General features: G+C 40.6%; 1 protein-coding gene across 7 annotated transcripts in view; it reads left to right on the forward strand.

Annotated features, from left to right (window-relative positions):
• The window catches only part of EPHB1 (EPH receptor B1), a 407526-nt gene that overhangs the window by 25850 nt on the left and 363402 nt on the right, over window positions 1-18274 (forward strand). Inside the window, exon 1 of one of the 7 annotated variants that reach the window (XM_039360064.1) lies at window positions 8229-8544. The exons of the other annotated variants lie outside the window; for them this stretch is intronic. The gene's annotated coding sequence lies outside the window, so the exon portion shown is untranslated. Of the gene's footprint in view, window positions 1-8228; window positions 8545-18274 lie in introns of those variants that run through there. 7 annotated transcript variants of the gene reach the window in all.

Below are 18274 nucleotides of genomic sequence, written 5' to 3' on the forward strand. Positions count from 1 at the left end.
TATCCATTCTCAATCTAGACATATAACACTGAAGGACCATGTTAAATGGAACTGAGCATTTCTTTTAAAAGCTGGGAGTGAAGAGACCAAACATTGTATTATACACAAAGTCTTTCTAGTTACCTCTGTCATACTTCACATACGAGTATGACCTTAAGAATGACTTCTATAAATGACTTGAAATAATGGACAGAATAATTTGGACAAGATGATGCCTAAGATATTCTAATGTTGTACTATATATGTTAGAGATAACTAGCACATTCAATAGAGCTCAGAAGCCTAGTAACAACCAATGCAGTGGCTTTAAAACAAGCATATCCTGCAGTGAGAAAGATCCACTAGAAGTATAGTTGCTACGTTCTATATCAGTTGTAACTTCTGAGTCATCTTCAAAGGTAGTCCTGTCGAGTAATTTCAGTAGTCCAATTGCATTACTTGCCCTTTTCCTTGAATACTATATATGTGTTATATCAGACTTACATCAAAAGTTTGCTACAACATTGCCATCTGCTGTCTCAGCTTGACCCATTGATGCCATGTGGAAATTATCACCTGAAGATTCAAAAGGGAGTAAATTAGCAAGATTGCCTGGCTCCAGGGATCAGTAGCCAGTAGGGACTCCTTCTAATATCATATAGTAGAAATAATTATTAAAATGCCTGTTAAGCAGTGTCATACAAAATATTTCAAGTTTGAACAGCTTTAACAATGAAATACCATATTTTGAGTATGAAATAGTTGCTTTGCATTTTAAATCACATGTTTTGATCGTTAGGGTTGCTTAAAACTTCCCAAATAATTGAAACAGCCAGTTGGAATATCTCTCTTGAACTTGAAGCAAAGTTTTTTGTTTAAATTGGACCATATAGCCTAGGGGTGACAAACTGCCAGCCTGCGGGCCGGTTGCATCATACGGAGACCACGCCCACCGCAGCTCCGGCAATGCAAAAAAAGCCACGATACGTCCCAACATGTCACGTGATATGGCAAGTTTGACACTTGTGATATAATCTAAGGCTGACAAGACTTATTTAGGGTGATCAACTATACGTTGATTTATTTTGTTGATCCATTTTGTTCACAAATGGAAACTGACTAGATTTGCACAACAATCTACACCAGAGGTTCCCAATCTTTTGGGCATCAGGGACTGGTTCCATGGAGAAAGGTTTTTCCATGGACCAGAGTGTGCATGGTTTTGTGTGTTGCATGCATCCCACGGATGGGGCTTTGCTTGTTTGTACGGCCTGGTTGCTGGCATGCCACGGCCTGGTACAGGTCCACGGACCGGGGGCTGGGGACCCCTGATCTAGACTACAATGAGCTTGTCTAATTTGTGGACCAGTGTTTTGTACAGATCATGCCATTATGTGGAATGTTCATTATTACATTTTCATCATCATCATCATCTTTGTTGTTATCATTTATCAGAAAGTAGCATTTAATGAGAGGTATAGCACTGGCTGCCTATGTTTTATACTTCCCTGCAGTGCCATTCTGCTGATATAAAGCTTCTCATTCCATAAACATGATTTCTATTTTCCTCTATAAGGGTCATGAAATGTACTAAAAGGTCATAGGGAAGAAAAGATGAAAACCTTTTTTCTCCCACTGCTTTTGAAAGTAGAAATTATTTTGATTGCTGTTGCATGATAAATAATTTTGTCCCTATGCTTTTGAAAAAGAGTGGAAATTATATTCTATGGGAAAATTTAAGAATTCAAAGTAGCAGGTAGTCTCTGCCTAGATCTTTCTTGTGTTTAAAATTATTTTCCAGACTGTTCATAGGAATATTGAGAGGTGTAGTCCTGCTATCTCAAAGTCCCCAAAATTGAGAAATGCTGTTATATGTGTCTTTATTAGATCTTGTGAATGGGTTTTGGTTTCCAGATTTTGCTTAATAATAGTTAAAAGGATCATAATTGTAAAGGTAAAGGTAGAGACTTACAGTATGTAGACCCCAAGTTACCATATGGTTAGTAAAAAGAAGAGAATTTCATTCTGCATGTTTGACATGCATATTTTCCAAATCATACGAAAATTAAAGTACAATTATGTTTGTAATTTTCAGAATTGCGCAATGCAATGATCTAAATGATCTAAGTCTACAAAAAGTATATATTATAGCAAAATATGTATGAAAAGTTTTTTTTTTTTAAAGGCAGATGCATGGAGAAACATTCTAGGGATATTGAGGTTAAAGTTGAGGTTAAAATTGCTCCAATAATTCCAAACTGCACTGGAGCCTTGAGCAGATTCTGCGGATTTTAATAAAGAAATAGCTTTATATGGACAAGTAAGATCATTCCTCTCTTTATACTAAAATAAATACAAGCCTCTAAAAGCTAATAATCTGTGTTGTATTTAAATATTTGCCAGTGTTGTCCAAATTAAATATCTCTTTTTATATAGTTGAGAATAATACATAACAAATGGATTAATTGTCTTTTCTGGATTTGAGGTATACCAAATAGAAGTAATAGTTCTTTTCTGTTGTTTGTTTCTCAGTTGATGTCTTTGTGTATGTGTGCATGTACATTTAAGTCAGTCTTGACTTCCGGCCACTGCCTAGAAAAGTGGCTATAGTTTTCTTGGTAAGATCTTTGGAGAGGGTTTACTCTTGAAAAAGACTTGGGAAAAAAAATTGGAACTTTGATGTTATATATGTTGTTGGCAGCAAGATCACTCTATGCACAAAATGGAAGGACACTTTGATCCCCACAATGGATAAATGGTTGTAAAAGCTGATGGAGTTAGCAAAAGTGGCTAAATTGACTGCTTTGATAAAAGAAGAAAAGACAAACACTTTTGTTTCTACCTGGAAACTGCTTCTGGAATTTGCGCTTGAGGTGAAAAAAATGGAACTTTGATTTTGGGTTTTACTAATTAGATAGAGATGTTGGTATAGAAATGGCTAGTTTATACTGTTACATAAAACTAAAAAGTTGAGGTTTGGTGTTACTTCTTATTCTACTGCACCAAAGGGAGTCGGAAGTCAGTGCCTTTTTTTTCTTTTTCCCTTCTCTACACTTTTCCCTTTTTCCTCCCCTACCTTTCCTTATTATTTGCTTTCCTATTATTGTATTTTATATTATAAACTAATAATAACAAAAGGAAATGGTTTGCCTTTGCCTTTATCATAAAAAACAAGTAAAGGTTTCCCATAGTCATTTCTGATTCTAAAGGGTGCTGCTCATCTCTGATTCTTAGCGTAGAGAGCCAGCGTTGTCTGTGGTCAGGTGGCCAGAATGACTATATGCAGAGGTGCATGGAATGCTGTTACCTTTATCATATCAATTGAATTTAATTTTGTCCCACTATCTTAATGACTTACCTCTAAGCTTAAAGTAAAAAATTGATGACATTCTTTCTATATTTTTATGCTAATATACTAACAAATTAATTCCTGGTGCAATGTCTTTACTTTTATGATATTCCTTTAATATTTTTTTTAAAAAAACATTTGACAGTTCCTGTTTTATAACACATACCGAGGTAACCACTGTTTTCATTCAAATATGTCAGCTTCTCTGTCAATGTATTGAAACAGTTGCAACAACAAAAGGCATTCTGAGAACAAAATTCAGCTTGCACTATGGGATTACTCTCTTCTTTATGGTGTCTTCTACAGCCTGATCTGAAGCATTCCTTAGACTGGGAATAGGGCACAAATGGGGTGGTGGTGGTGGTGCGTAGAACTAAGCTGTGGAAGATAATGTATTCCATTTGTGTATGCCTTTGCTTTGGCAAAACAATGCAGACTTAATAAGATTTGCCTTCACAATGCAGACCTTCAAGATTCAGTCGCAATTCAGAACTGATTTAATATTTGTAGAATTTCACAAATTATAAGTACTTTAAATGGGTTCTACTTGTCAATCATCTCTTTAGCTCGGTCAAGGAGCTCCTTCTACATCTCTCTGACCCACTATCATTTTTTTAGCCCTCCTCACTCACTGATGGTCTTTAAAGCTGGAACTGCAGAGTAAGTGACCTGTGGAAAAAATGTGAACTGGAAGATGTAAAATCCAGCCACTGAATTTTTTTGAGAAATGGTGATATTTCTAAACTGAGACCTGGTGATTATATTTCAATTGCTATATTCAATCCCAGGATAGAGAGATAAAAGTTGATATCCAATCTTGATTTTACAACTCCCTCATAATTGACTAAGTGTCATATTTCCATCTTTTTAACAGTAAAATATATTTTCTAAGAATAACAAACAATATTAGGTTTTAATTGTACTAATTCCTGAACCATAATTAATATAATTAAGGCATCTAATAATTGGTGGATACCCTTAGAAAAGATATTTTATTATTGAAAAGCAGAACAAGATGAAAATGTTAATTCAGGTACTCAAAGTGGTTTGAATTTCTCTTTAAAGCTGAATCATATGAAGGAAGTTACATGTTCAGGGGAAACTATATTTAGTTTTTGCTGAAGGAGTTCCTGAAAGACAAGTAGCTGTATCATTGAATGTTGCTTATTTTTTTTTTGCAAAGGAAGTGTCTTTTAATGAAAAATGCAAACAAAGCTAGAATCACTTTTTTGACTTTTATTCCTACATATATTTTTAACAGTTATTTTATAACGAGAACAATGTAAGAAAATAGGGTAAAAAGACAAATGGTATAATACATTTTATGGTATTTTTTATTTACTTTTTAAGCATACATTCTGTAATTATTAAAAATAAGGGTCAAGGTATTGTACATTTGCATCAATATAATTTATGGATATCAAAGATCAAAGGAAAAAAGTGAATTCATTTGTATAATATCCAATTTGAATAATCCCTAGCTATTGAAATTATTTATCAATCATCATAAATTCCTTTTCTTTAACTGTAGTTATTTCCATAAATACTCTATTCCTTGGTTCCTTGGGGCATATGTATAAGCAACAAATATATGTGTATTAAATGAAGCTCTAACAATGCAGCCTTGTTTGAAAATTGAATACATAGCAGCTGTGTTGTTCAGACATTTCTTACAAGGCTGTATCTTTATGGCACCTTAAAAGTGACCTCAAAAGAAAATAAAATTGGATTTGTCCCTTTTTATTTGTTTGTTTCTTTATGATTTATATATAAAAAGCTTTGTTTGTTTTTTTATAACAGAAATGTATCAAAAGCCTATACAGTGACTGGAAAGCTATTATGGAATATAAGCCCTACAGGTGCCCAAAAAATGAACAGCGAATTGAATACCAAATGAAAGTATCCAACTTGCTTCAATATGTCTTTACTCCAGAGAAATCCTTTCTAACAATAGAGTTAGATGTTTTATTTGACACGGGCTCAGTCTGAAGATGTTGCCCTTTAACAAGTCCTTATCTGTCATCCCATATATTTAATTTGTCCTTGTGCTGCTGTAGCTTTGTGCATTTGCTCATCTGTACTAGTCACAAACATTATACTGTTTTGCATCAGCGAAAGCTACAGTATGTAATTTGATGATATCAGAACACTGATATCAGAGTGGACCGCTTGATATGCCATCATTTTTGTTTCCACTCAAGTAGACAATATGTTAGTTAAAGTAAATACAATTGTAAATACAATTGCATCACAATGATATTTTTTGTAGTGTCCTTGAACCTGAAATGTGTATTATGTCCCCCCCCCTTTTTTGTGGATGGAAGCTCTTCATCAGATGCAACAATTATTTTCCTGATTTGGTGTGGATGAAATGGAAATGGGAGGTTGAAGGGAGATGAAATGCAGAAGGTACAAACTATGATCAGTTTGATACTCAGTACAGATTTGTGCATTGCATGGAGGAGCATACCAATGGGGTGCTCTGGTATATTCAAGTATACATTTCGGGTCTCCAAACAAATATTTAGTATGCTACAGAGCGATGGGAAGGAGCAGCCAAATTAATTCAGTGTCGCATAAATTTTATGGGACTTTTGAAAAGAGCATTTTGTCATTAAAGCATGTCCTGAAAGAGAAGGTTTGTTTGTGTCTGAGTGGTGAGATTAATTGCATGCTTGAGCATGTCCAGAGTAACTTTTGAGTCATGCAAACAGCATAGCCTGCAAGGGTAAACATATTTTACTTAATAAAGGGGGTTTTGGTTACATGTCTTGATTTCCCTGGTCAGAGTCTGTATTTGACTTTGACCTGTTGAAGTCCTATGTGTTTTTGAAAGTTCCAAAGATAATGGAGATTTTAAAGCTTCTACAAACCTTTAGATATCCTCCACAGCCTGAGTGACAAACTCATATTTAGCGCTGTAGAAGATGGTCTTGCTCTATTTTGGTCAGGCCTTTACTAATGCTTATAAAATCTCCCAGCTTCTGTGTAACCTCTCTTACATCTATGTATAGTTAGTGTTAGATGGTGAACTACTATGTTTTACTCTTCTTTTTCCAAGTTAACTTTAGTTAGCTTTATTTGGTAGAAACAACATTTTAAAGAAAATAGAAGAACTACCATATGAACATTCTTTGAGCAGTTCTTTATGCAAGGGTTGTCACAATTGTAAAATCATACAATATTCTGAAGCATTTTATCCAACACAGCACGACCATGTTTCAACATTTGTTGATAAAAGTGATTTCCAGAATTGCACAAAAGAAAGGATGTAAATTGTACATTTTAATTATATACAGTATAATTGCAGGTGCCTGTAATAATAGCATACAGTAAATTATATAATAGCATATAGCAATTCTTGACCTTTAGTCCCATTTTATTGTATAAATCTTTACAGTTTTTTTTCTGAAAAAACTCTATTTTTAGCACTCACTGTTTTAACACTCCTAGGCTCCTCCACTGCTATTTCTTTACCTTCCTCTTCAGAAAAGGGACAATCACTCACCAAATCTTTCAGACTCTCAGTTAACATTATTTTCATGGTTAGTGCTGTTTAGTGCAAGCCCTTTCATCTTTAATACACTTTTGCATTTGATAAGGCAAACCTATACATTTTTGGACATCCTTTGACACAAACTTAGTGATTGTGGTGTTTGGTGGGATCTCACTTGCTAGTTGCCCTAAATTATCATCCAATAGTGTCTGTACAGTTTCCCTGCCAATAAAAATGATTGGATTGGTGTCACGATACACATGCATCTTGTTCAAACCCTCCAGGACCTCACACAATTCCAATTATACGTAAGCTGTAGTAAAATACGTTAGTAGATTGGATTTAGTAAGTTGGAATCTGGAAGTTTTTCATATCATTGTGGTTGTCTCTATGTCAGTAAGTTCACATGGAGAAATAAGGTTATTTGAATAATTCCTCTAGATCAGACATGTCAAACACAAGGGCCGGGGGCCAGATGCAGCCCGCGAAGTGGTTTCATGTGGCCCGTGAAGCCATCCTGGAAATAGTGAGGGAACGGCCCCTGCTGCCTTGGCCCTGGCCCAGGCCAGCCGGGAGCCAATGTACAATTTTGTGGTGGCCATCTTGGCACTTGCCCTGGTGGACCATGCCTTGGCACTTGCCCTGGTCCCACCCCCTTCTTCCAGAGACCCTCAGATCTGTCCCACTCCTGCCCAGGCCCCCATAGGCACCCTTGACACGAATGATGTAGAACTGGCCACGCCCACCCAGTAGGCCACACCTACTCCATCCACACCTACCCAGTAGGCTGCACCCATTCTGGCCACACCCACCCGGCCCCCCCAGGGCAACCACAATGCTGATGCGGCCCTCAGTGAAATTGAGTTTGACACCCTTGCTCTAGATTTGTCACTATAGATACAGTTGTATATTGGGATTCTGTCCAAACTTAAAGTGAGTTTAAAAAGAGTATAGTAATCTGTTTGGGTTGACTTTGATATGCTCAGACTGTAAGTGCATGCTTTTATTATTTTGTGATCCTGAATGCACTGGTCCTGTTCTGTTCCATCTAGCCCAGGGGGTCCCCAGCCCCTGGTCCGTAGACCAGTACCAGGAGCAGCATGCTAGCAACCGGGCCATACAAACAAGCAAAACCACATCTGCAGGATGCAGGTAGCACACAAAACCACACACCCTCCAGTCTGTGGAAAAACTTCTCTCCTAGTAACCGGTCCCTGGTGCCCAAGGTTAGGGACCTCTGCTCTAGTCTCCTTTTTCAGAATTTGGAGTCAGGCTAATACCTTGGATTTTATAGTTTCTAAAAATAACACAAAATAAAGTAAAATTGAGATTCAGTGTATAGTTCTACTATACTTACTTTTTTCTTACTTTACCATTTGTGTATTGCAGAATCTGTAGCAACAAGACAGAATGACGTCAGTGCGTTCTCCTGAAACAGGATGTATCTTGCTCTTCTAGCCCTTAGATTTGTAGGCTTATAGGTCAGTTTTATATTAAATGAATCAGCTTCTATGTTTCTTGAAGAAAAAGCCTTAATCTCTGCCCTCACGTGTCAGAACATGTAACCAGCATTCCCTTTTGCTAAGTGACAAATGATTTTCCATGCCGAGTAAAGACAGTAATAGATCTTTCCTTGCAGAATGTGCTCTGTGCAGTCATTGAAGGAGTGTGTCTCTGTTCAGTTGAAGACTTGTAAACTTTTGCACATAGCAGTTTAAAGGTATTTTTTTAAACTAGTTTTTGTTTTCTTTCAGAAAGGCTCAAAGTGGGGGCGGGGTTACAGCTTGTTGGATGATTTGAAGGACATACATGTGCATTTTAATAATACTTTGCAAAATTATATGCATGTATTTAACTTTCAGAAAAGGAGAAAAAAGCAGGGTATAGCTTTAAAAGTTTTCTTTTAAGATGTTTTGTTTGTGTGTGTATGTTTCCAGTTAAACTTCACAAAAATATGTGTTTAACTTTCAGACAAGATAGAAAACCAGTCTATAGCTTTTAAAATTCTTTTTTCCTCCTGATTTTAAAAACAAAACAAAAATAAACTTTATTAGTTCTTTATTTCAAAAGTTACTTCAAAATTTAGATGTTTTCTACTATCAAGCCCTAGGGTCAAAAGAATGAAGCGGAGGGTTGTGTTAATAATTAACTTCTTTAAAGCTTACAAGCAGCCATTCCATACAGAATTAAGTAATTAAATAAATCATATCCATAAGAATATATGACTTGGTGACATTGGCATCATGTAGACCAGAGGTGTCAAACTGGTGGTCCACGGGCTATTTGTGTCACGCACAGGCCATGCCCACCCCAGCTCCACAAAGGCAAAAAAGTCATGATACGTCATGTGACATGATCAAGTGTGACACCTATGATGTAGATTGTTTACTTTGATAATGACCTGACTAAAACTACCAATAAGCTCCTATTATAGGTTACTATTATTTACTTATTTATTTGTCAAATGTCTAAGGTATCTAACTTCAAAATGACTCTGGACAACTTTATAAAATAAAGAGAGACAAAAACAGTGAATATAAAAAGGACATACAATTTATAGGAAAATAGCCATTGCCTAATATACCCTATCCCTTTTAACTATTGACCTATGTTCTTTTTTCCTTTTTTTCACCATTTCATATCCATAATATCTTAGTTTTCTACCAGTAATCAGCTGAAATGCAGTTCTGTCTTTGTCTAGATATTTTAACAAAATGTTGCAGTGACCTAAATTGAACAATAAAACTTGATTGACTGAATAGCTGATCTAAACCATTGAAACTGGCTTTGGAGAATTTTAAATCTTTTTTCCATCCTTGTTATTGAGTATTTTTTGTTAAGAATTGGCAGAATAGGATAGATCTGACCCTTCAATGTACAGGCTTCTGGAATGAATCTAAGTTCTGACAAATTATAATCTTGGTTGTTGATGGCAATATTTGAATAAATCTCGGGGCTCCTAAAAGTCATCGTTGAAATATCTTGGAAGATAAATTACATTCTAGTTGATTTGTGAAGTCCAAAAAGCAGGGAATTTAGGAACGTAAAAGTCCTTTACTAGAACAGTTATTCTTGTATGTTATTTAAAATAATGATAAAAATATGTTATTCTGGATTTAGCAATTTTTGTTATCCTTTATAAGATACCATGGCAAATAAACCATATATATTAGTCATAAGTTCAAAGGCAATTTATAATTTGTATTATTGATGGGCAATCTTTTCCTTCTCTTAACATTTGTGTAAATTAAGAATAAATAATACTTTCCTAAACTAAATTTTAAAAATTTTCTTACCATATTCCATGGCATGTGAATTGTTTTTAAGGTATTCTACTACCAGGCTTTATAAGATAGGAAGATTCCATTGTAAATGTATGTTTATCAGTGAAGAGACCATACCCAGAAAATTTGGGGCTACTCAAATAACAGTGTCCATTTTACTTGATTTATTGCAATTTATAGAAATAGACTGGGTCTTACTTCAGTTTGCAGTCCAAAACATCTGGAGTTCACAATTCATGTATCCCAATCTTTTGTTTTTGTTTGGCTGAGATTGGCTCACGTAACCTGATTTTAATTTTTCCACATCATAAAATTGATCATAAGAACAATAGTATGCACAGAATTGTTCAGTTCTTTCGTAAGTTATGAAACCAACTTTCTTTCTCTACAAATAAAGCTACTTGAAACAGACTAACAACTTTTAAGAATATTATTAGAAAAATCACATAAGCATTGTTGGATTAAGTTACCAAGAGCTTGTAGGAAGATATTACAGTGAAAATATCATGTGGACAGTCTCTTCTTTGAGTGTGAAGAGGAATATGTGATTTTATAGTAGGAATAGATAGAAGCCAGATTGTATGTGTTGTAGTTGTCTGGCTGATGTACAGGTTTTCTAGCTGCTAATTGTTTTAACAATGCAAACAAATCTTGGAATTTGCTTCTTTTTTCTCTTAAGATCCTTAATTTGACTGCTGAAATCAAGAAACCTTGCTGAAAGATAGCAGGAAAATCATTGGGCACTTTGATATACATGTTTTGTATTTATACACATGTTAATTTACATGGTCTTCTTCAACTTCAATTCTTCAACTTCCATTTTAAGCATGTGCTCAGAGATACTGTATTGTTCTCCAGCATGATTGGATGGAGAACCCACGGATGGGTTGTCTTAATCTATCTGCTCCAATTAGACTAAGTCTGAAATTTAGTACCGCCCCCTCTGTGCCAACTGCACCCCAGTTTTAGACTTAGTCTCTTTGCTCTAAGACGCGTTTTTTCTTCGCTCCTGGAGCAGAAGACTGTGTATTCCTATTTTATTTCATCCCAACCTGTAGCCTAGCAGGCTGACAGGCTGACAAAACCTCCCTTTGGGGGGGGGGGAAACTTTCCCTTTCTCCCTTTGAGAGCCTTTCAGCTTCACAATCAGCTTGAAAATTGGATTCCCAGAAGCAAGAGAAATCTCCTACCAGGGGCCGTTCCTCTGCATCAGAGGCTCCATTCTTCTAACCAGAGCCTGGAGGCCTTAGAGGCAGGGGTAAGCTTGCCAATTGACTGGGGGGCTCCGCAAGGGACGACGAGGCTCATCAGGCCTGGAGGGAGCCTTTTCTAGGTCCCTCGGCCTCAGCAGACCGCCCCAGCAGCAGGAGAAAGTTTTTGGCACCGATCCAATTTTCAGAGCCTGGAGGCCTTACTAGGCCTCAGCCTGCCTCAGCCTCTCTCAGCTCACCTAATTGTAAACCATTCGCTGCGTTAGGAGCCCAAGCGATTCCTCGGAACGAGGGCTCATTGCAGCTTAGGCCACAGGCCTCAAGGCCTTCTTCTTCTAATGGCCTTTTTTTTTTGGAATCCATTCGCTGCGTTAGGAGCCCAAGCGATTCCTCAGAACGAGGGCTCATCGCAGCTTAGGCCACAGGCCTCAAGGCCTTCTTCTTCTAATGGCCTTTTTTTTTTTTTGGAATCCATTCGCTGCGTTAGGAGCCCAAGCGATTCCTCGGAACGAGGGCTCATGCAGCTTAGGCCTCAGGCCTCAAGGCCTTCTTCTTCTAACTGCCGTTTTTTTGGTGCAAACTCTGCGGCCGCCATTTTGAATTGACTCACGGCGGCCATTTTGTGTGTGACTGAGGCCCAGACTGCCTGGAGTTTCTCCTGAAGGCAGTGTTCATCACCGGTGGCAGAGGCTTCGAGACTACAGCGTTGAACCGGGGAGGGCCTGTTCGCTCCCAAGGGACGCGGTGCCCATTAATTCCCCGCCCACCCCCCTCACAGGCTGAATCATCTCTGCAGGCTCCCTTGGTGAGTTACAGCGCCGAGGGGGGGCGTTTTGCCAAGGTTGAGCCCAGAGCAACTTATCATGGCAGAGAAAATCAGCGAGCCGGCCAAGAAGAAACGCCAAACAGAGGCAAGTGGAAAGAACACCACCAAGCGAGCCCAGCCAAGCAGGGAGCCACAGAGGGAGGAGGAGTCCCAAAGACTGAGAGCGGCCTCCCCAGATCTGACAGGCACGATGGGAAGGTCCATTTTTGAACCCCTTTCCTCACATTGTGCCTCAGCCCCAGGGGCCTGGTCTCCCCCCAGGGGAATTCCCCAATTAGATTTAACCACAAGAGGGACCCAGGGAGGGGCATAACCAACCAGGACACCCCAGGACCCCAGGCCACGTTCACCCCCACTGCAGCAGGGCTTCGCCCTCCTGAGAACCAGGCCTTGAACCCGGACCTCCTTCAGTCCATGATAGCCCAGGCTGTGGCTCAGTTTATGGCCTCCAACACCCCACAGCCACCCCCCCAGGCCACGTATCATCCACAATCTCCAGATTTGATGGAGGATCCCTCATCGGATTTGGAATCTACAGGGGCTGAACAATCTGGCCTGATTTTGTTTGAGGACGAGGGCATCACTCCCTCTGACCCCACCCCTCCTGTCGGTCTCTTTGACCATTCATTCTTTAATTCCCTGCTACTCAGGGCCTGCACTACTGCAAACCTCCCCCAAGAACAGGAGACCCCACCTACAACGTCCAAGGGTCCCCACGCCATATACACCGAGCCCTCAGTCTCGCAGAACAATATTCCCTGCCCTCCCCTTTTTCTGAATATAGTTCAAGAACAATGGGAGAACTTAGGATCCTTCTTAAGCCCCGGTGCAGTAGAGGGAACATTATTCAATGTTGCCCGTTCTCTGGCCTCCCTATTGGAGATTCCTGAGATTGATGAGCCTTGAACTCATTGTTTCCCAATGCTAACATCCCTGGGGACATAAATGAGGCACTTAGGGCGGAGGATAAAAAGATTGACTCCGCATTGCGTAGTTCCCATCTGGCATCAGCCTGGGCAACAAAGGCGGCAACGTCCATGGCCTTCTTCGCCAGGGCTTCAGCCCTTGGGTTACGTGAGCTCCAGGACAGTATCCCTCCGGACCAGCTCAGAGCTCACCAAAATCTGGGTAAGTTAGTGGCTACATCCCAGTACCTAGCGACGCTTCTCTGCACAGGGCTAGATACACTGCCAGACCATTGCTGCAGACATCTCAGCATGAAGGCTCCTTTGGCCCAGGAATTGGCGAGCAGACACCAAGACCAAGTGGCGTCTGGCCTCTAAACCTTACACAGGTGGACATCTCTTTGGTAAGGCACTAGAACCATACTTAACTGAAGGTAAGGACAAACGTAAAACTCTGGTTAACTCATGTCACAGAGCAGTTACAGGAGGCTGCCTTTCGACCAGCTCCATCCTGGGACTGGGCCCAGGCATCCCTCTATTCCTTTCAGAGACAAGAACGACAGCAGGATCGTTCAGCATGCAGAAGCAGACCACAGATCCAGGCCAAGCAGCCCCTTCAAGGCCGAGGGGCTGTTCCTCTAAACGAGGCAAGTGATCTCACAGTCTCACTTCCCATAGGAAGCCAGCTGGCCCTTTATTCCAGCACTTGGGCAGTCACCACTACAGATGCCGGCTGGCCCCTTATTCCAGCACTTGGACAGCCATCACTACAGATGCATGGGTGTTAGACACTGTCACGCAAGGTTTGAGACTAGAATTTTGTTCTCAACCACCTGACAAATTCCGCTCTTGCCCTATCCCAACGAGCAGGTCCAGGGCTGACTTTATGTCAGAGGCCATAGCTCATTTATTACAAATATGAGCAATTGAACCAGTACACAAGACCAAGAAGGATGAAGGTTTTACTCAAACCTCTTTGTCATCCCTAAGACTTGGGGGGCTGGAGGGCAATCTTAGACTTGAAAGGTCTAAACCTTACTTGAGGTATAAGAAGTTTAAGATGCAACCACTTCAATCAATCCTGGCCAGCATCAGGCAAGGTGACTTTCTTACCTCAATAGACCTAACTGAGACATGTTTCCTAACCACCGCAAATTCCTCAGATTCAGCTATGCCCACTACCAGTACAGAGCCCTACCATTTGGCCTCTCATCGACACCGAGGGTATTTACAAGGTACTGGCAGTGCTCGCAGCCCACCTTAGACAAATTCCAATCAGAATTCAATGCTATTTAGATGACATACTAATTCAGTCATCATCATTCCGAAACGCTCAGTCAGACCTCGCCCTAGCCATCAAGGTCTTTCAGGAGCACGGGTTTTCTGTTAATTTCCAGAAAAGTCATACAACAACCCGGCTCCTCCATTTGGGCACTGTTATAGACATGGACAATTGTACGGTCTACCTATTTCAGGACCGAAGGAACTCTATTCAGACTCTTGTACGTCGGATCCAAAGGGCCAGATTAATCACATTGGCCTCCCTATCACAGCTACTGGGGAAGACGGTGTCCTGCGTGCAAATTGTGCCATGGGCACGCCTCCACGCCAGAGAATTACATGGCTTCTTCTTCCATTTCAGAAACTTGAACTCCCTTCAATGGTGGGACTCCCCGGCGCTGTCACGGGGAGCAGTATTAGAACCAGACAGGATTACCATTACCACAGATGCAAGCCTGTTTGGGTGGGGGGCACACCTCCACACGCACTGGGCTCAAGGTCGGTGGTCCAAACAGGACCTAAAGAACAATATAAACTGGCTGGAACTCAGAGCCATACATATGGCCCTAAAGGGATTCACCGATATAGTACAGGGCCAACATGTCCTGATTTTAACCGACAACATTACAGCCAAGGCCCACGTCAACAGACAAGGGGGGACAAGGTCCAGGCCTCTCATGCAGGAGGCCAAATTGCTGGGGTCCTGGGCGGAACTGAATCTGCCTCCATCAGGGCGGAGCACATATCCGGAGTGACCAACCAGCAGGCGGACTCACTGAACTGAGCAACCATGGACCATTCCGAATGGCAGCTGGATCCGAAGGTGTTCAGAGAGATCGTGGACAGGTTTGGTTCCCCAACCTTAGACCTTTTGCCTCCCCCACCAACTCACAACTTCCCAGATTCCTTTCCGGGTTCCCACCTCCATCAGCGGAGGGAACAGATGCGCTCCGCAGTCCCTGGCCCAGGGAACTGCTCTATGCCTTCCCTCCTCTGCCGTTTCTTCCTGCCACAATCAGGAAGATCCTTCGCGAACGAGCAGAGGTCCTCCTGGTTGCGCCGCATTGGCCAAGACGCTCTTGGTCGCCGACCTGATGGAGCTCTCCGCATCATCTCCATGGAGGATCCCAGCAAATCGCATCTCCCACATTCAGGGGGAACTACGCCATCCAGACCCTCAATGACTCCAGTTAACCGTCTGGCACTTGAGAGGCAGGCCTTAGGCTGAGACTCATATTCGTCAAGGGTCATAGCTATGATTCAGCAATCCAGGCGACCCTCGACGAATAGAATATACGATGCCACATGGAGAGACTCCTGTAATTGGTGTTCAGTTCGAAAAATTGACCTTTTGGCGGTTTCAATGCCAGTTATCTTGGAGTTCCTGAGGGATGGTCTAGACAAAGGGCTTTCCACAAGCACCATCCGCAGGCAGGTAGCAGCACTTGCCACAGTTATTTCCTGTGGCAATGAATCCTTAACACATTACCCTATAATACGCTCCTTCCTAAAAGGAGCTAACAACGTCAGACCATCAACTGTACATAGATACCCCTCGTGGGATCTTCATCAGGTTTATAGGCTCTTGTTTCGCACCCTTTGAACTATTGACACTGGTTTGTTTAAACAGTTATCGATGAAGGTGGAATTTCTTGTTGCTGTAACTTCAGCGAGAAGGATATCTGAACTGGCTACTCTTCAGTGAGGAAGGACCTGTGTACGTTCCATAAGGACAGGGTAACCCTTAGGCTAGGCCCCTCCTTCGTGCCTAAGGTCAAGTCCTTGTATCCTAGATCTCAGGAAATAGTTTTGCCGGACTTCTGTCCTAACCCATCTAATGACATAGAGGTTCAGTGGAACAAATTGGATGTGCGCAGGGCTTATATTGTTATATACAGAGAACCTCATCTTTCCACAGAACAGAGGCTCTGTTTGTGTCCTATCACCCTTCATCACTAGGTCAGAAGGTTTCTTCAACCACAATACGCAGGTGGATTAGAGTTTGTATTTCTCTGGCATACCAGTCTCAGTCACTGCGAGATCCCAGGCATATCACGGCCCATTCAACCTGGGCGCAGCTACTACAGCTGCCTGGTCTACTCAGGCCTCCGTAGAGGGAATTTGTAGAGCAGCAACATGGGCATCGCCCTCTTCCTTTGTCTGTCACTACAAGAGGGATGTATATGCATCTTCTATGGCTTCATTTGGCCGCAAGGTTCTAGAACACGCATTAACGTTGGATGGGACCCAGGCCCAATCTAATTCCCCACCCTAGGGACACAGGGCTTTGGTATGTCCCATCCGTGGGTTCTCCATCCAATCATGCTGGAGAAAGGGGCGTTGTCTTACCTGAACGCCTTTTCTCAGCATGATGATGGAGAATCCACTCCCTCCCATTAGGTCAGTTGGCCTGGTTCCCATATTGTTCAGACGCGTCGGACTAAAGTCTGAGTATCGCCTTAGCCTAAAACTGGGGTGCAGTTGGCACAGAGGGGGCGGTACTAAATTTCAGACTTAGTCTAATTGGAGCAGATAGATTAAGACAACCCATCCGTGGATTCTCCATCATCATGCTGAGAAAAGGCGTTCAGGTAAGACAACGCCCCTTTCTAAGTGAATGTTCCCTCTGATTTCATTCCATTTATATGTGTGCATATTTATTTGTGTGTGTGTGTGTGTGAGCTTCCACTATACTTAAGGGTCATAAAACATACCTAGCTAACTTTGGTTGATTTCAAAAAGTTAAGCAGGATCGGATCTAATTAGAGTTTGGGTAGACCTGGAGTAGATTTAAAGGTTGAAAAAATACCCTGGAAGAAATTGAGACAAACTATTCAGTGCAATTCTTTACAAAGTGAATGTGGAGGAAGCTAATATTGTAATCAAAAGTAGTACTGGGCCAAAAATCATTTTATATTTTCCCCAAACCATTTAGGTTTTATTTGAGCAGAAAGGAAATTGCAGTAAAAGACAATTTCCCTAAAATTCTCAAAAGTAGGGTGTGGGGTTCTTGCAGTTGTCATAGTTACAAATAAGTGTATGTGAATGTTTGATTAATTCTCTGTAGTAATTCTCCACAAGCCATTGAGTAACAATCCTCTTCTCCAGTGGTCTGTAATAAATATGACTTCCCATATTTACATAGATTTCCTTTCATGGGTCTTTTCAGAGCAGCCAGGAAGACTGCACAAGGCTGGAGAGATGGATCTCTCTCTCACATACACACATACACATAATCATGTTCTTACTAATAGCATAAGCTTGTAATATTATCAAGAAATGTGTAGGATCTAGAGCGTAGCAAAGCAAGAGAATTTTTACAAAGGAAAAACAATGTGGAATTAGAAGACAAATATAAATAGTGTAGGCCCTTCAGAAGGCCCTAAAGACGTGATTCTGTCAGCAGGCCTGGGGAACCCAGAGTGGGATGGAGCCCATTAAACGGCTGGTATGAATGTGTGTTGTCACCAGGGTGGGAGGGTAGGGTGACAGGGGGATTATTATTTTATTATTTTTATTTATTTTCTTTTAAATTGTGTTCTTATTCCTGTAAGTCATCTTGAGTTGCTGTGAGCAACATAGGTGGCAATATAAATTTACCAAATAAATAAATAAATAAATAAAATTAGCTCAAATCCCTCTCCCACTCCCATTAGTAGGTATGTCTTTATACCTTGTGAAAGCAGCTTATGTTTTATTGAAATGCTAATGTAAAATTACTTTGGCTGAACGGTTCATTCATATTACAAATGCCTCTCTTTTTTTCTTCCCATTAATAAGGTTCAAACAATAACATGAATAGCAAATGAGAGACTGACATATAAGCCTCCTTTACAAAAAAGCTGTTACTTCAGGAGCTCATATTTACAAACAATGTGAATTTAGAAGAATTGATTAATTTATGCATGAAAATAAACAGAATTTGCTTAGTTCTCTGGTCACA

This window comes from Crotalus tigris, unplaced genomic scaffold, assembly GCF_016545835.1.
Source record: "Crotalus tigris isolate CLP2741 ecotype Arizona unplaced genomic scaffold, ASM1654583v1 scf7180000019154.1569036, whole genome shotgun sequence".
NCBI classification, from domain to species: Eukaryota; Metazoa; Chordata; class Lepidosauria; order Squamata; family Viperidae; genus Crotalus; species Crotalus tigris.